The 2,435-nt window shown below is 46.9% G+C and overlaps 1 non-coding gene across 1 annotated transcript; it reads left to right on the forward strand.

The window, feature by feature from the left end:
- Positions 1-1,703: 1,703 nt before the first annotated feature.
- On the forward strand, positions 1,704-1,888 carry LOC142586415 (U2 spliceosomal RNA). Its single transcript, XR_012829214.1, has one exon. It is a non-coding gene; the product is annotated as a U2 spliceosomal RNA (small nuclear RNA).
- The last annotated feature ends 547 nt before the right edge of the window (positions 1,889-2,435 follow it).

The raw sequence follows: 2,435 nt of genomic DNA on the forward strand, positions 1-2,435 counted from the left end.
TGCTTTTAGCACCATTGTCGGCGACCTTCAAATGACCTTGAGCCAAAATTCAGAGCCGTTATCCGGGCACTCAGACGAGAACATCCGGGAATCGTTGCGAAAACAAAACGACGTCATCGAGCAACCAGTCAAAAGGTAAGAAAATGCATTTTCTAGCCCCCAACCCTTTGTACAGGACCGCATTACATACGCTATATAGTTACCGCGCAAACCAGTTAAAAATATTGGTTCCGAGTTCTTCCTAATGTTTGTTAACAATATCACTGAAGTTGAATCTTCTAGTACGCTGAAGTTTTATTTCTCAAAAGGCAGATACAGAGCCCCGTACACTTGATTGTAATTTTTTGACGCTGAGACAGGGTTGCCTGTGCTCTTTTCAACGCCAGCGGTCCGTGAGTTCCGCGGCGTAGGTTTTGCGCCGCCAGTTCGAGAGATGGCGCCACGCTGCTTAACCAGGCCGGCAGCGCCCGGCGAGCCGAGAATGCTTGTGAGATGATTGTTATTGTTGTGAGTAATCATCGTAATTACTACAACCAATCTGCTTTGCCGGTAGCCATTGCACGCTTACATCTACTCTCGATTACGGGAGAGACAGCATTTTTTTTTTCGTTCCATCGCTCGTTGCGCGGTCCTCAACTTTTTCTCAATGTTCTTTGTCAGAAGTTTTTTGCGCTATATGTTAGTACCGGTGAAATGCAATGATTGTACACTTTCCTTTCCGGGCACAAGGGTAAACTGCCGGTCATGATTTGGTAATGCCCGACGTATGCCCTGCAACCCATTTTTATTCTTCTGTAAATTTTCTTGTCATATGCTCAGGGTTCCTTACAATTGACCCGTATAAATCTAGTCTTGTACAGATTCTAGATCATGACTGCCAATCATGACTTGCATTCCCTTGCCAGGATACCGAACATTAACTTTACCTTCTGCACACTAATCTTCAACCCTACTCTCCTACAGGGTGGTCTAAAAGAAAACGTGTAAGCGGATGACTGTTTTCGAAGCAAAAACTAATTTTATAGCTGCCCGCACCTTGTAGTAGTGGAAATAGCTGAAAAGGCATGCGCGAGTAAAAAAAAAAAGAAGAATCACTGGTATTCCATTCGGTGAAGGTGTATAACCAGCGAAGATGTGTACGTGGGCCCCTGAATAGCTAACTGTCCCCTGCCGTGCGTCAAACACCGTATGCAGTTGAATGGAAAGCTAGGCGCGACTATAGTCGCTCCTCCACAATGTTGAGCCTCGGAAGATGATGAGGCACCGGGAGGCATACATGCCCATGATTGCTGCAGAACGCGGCACGACACTATTTTACTGACGAATCCCGGCACGTAAAGTAGACACGCACCACACCGCACTCCGAGTACACTGCTCCACCGTAGCCAATGCTATCGTGCGTTGGTCGACGTCCCGCAGTGCAGTAATCGTTGTGAGGTCATTTGAAAATCACAAGCGGTCACACGCAACACAGGCCACTCAAAATTGGTTCCCCAGAAACGCCCTCTGAAACCTGGTCGTTGCTCCGATGAAACGCTGCAAGTTTGCGGGATCAGGGCCACATGGGACTGTTTGCATTTCTTTCCGCCTCGCGGCCCTGGCGGGCAGCACGCTTACGGGACCGCCACCACGGCAGAGCGGAAGGAAAGGAGATACCCGAGCGCTTGGAACGCCGACAAAGAGAGGGCGGTGCGAACGTAGACATGGCCGACCCGGTTCCAAGTTCAAGACCCGATCCGTTCTTACCAGCTTAATATCAGATACAGGTTGTATCTCAGCCTAAGATATTGAACTTATTTTTGGAAGTTGGCGGAATGCTGAAAGCCTGCTTCACCCCCGCCGCGGGTCGGCCCTGTATTGCACTATCTTCTGAATCGGCCCACGTATGGGGAGAAATTGTCGATCTTCGCAGCTCGATAGACGCAGGCATATATTTTGCCCAGAACCTAGCCATATACAGCTTCTCTGTAAAATGCTCTGTCGATGCTGTATATAAATCATGCTTCTCCCAATTCATGAATATATGTAACAGCCACAAACGGACTTGAATAGCGATGAAGGTTGTACAAATGGCATACGTAAACTCTGTAAAGAAGTATTCTCGTGCAAAGTTAGTGTTCATACACCTCAGATTCTTTCATATTCCTTCTAAGGTCATTCCACGCCAAATCAACCAGCGTGCTTTTTCTTTAGTGTTTTTTTTTTTTTGACATCACAGATATAGCTGAAAAAATTTTCTCATGTTTGTTGGAGTTCGAAACTCGTTCTCCCCGTTTATGTTTCTTGCCAAAAATGTTGTAGCACCTTAGTATTGTGATTAAAGCACTTCAAAGGACTAGGGAGAGCAGCGAAGGAGGATACCAAATCTCGTGGTTCCCAGCCCATCTAGATAGCTCAATTAACCCGCTTGGATGTAATACTAACGAGCAGGCCCA

Source organism: Dermacentor variabilis, chromosome 6 (assembly GCF_050947875.1).
Source record: "Dermacentor variabilis isolate Ectoservices chromosome 6, ASM5094787v1, whole genome shotgun sequence".
NCBI lineage: Eukaryota > Metazoa > Arthropoda > Arachnida > Ixodida > Ixodidae > Dermacentor > Dermacentor variabilis.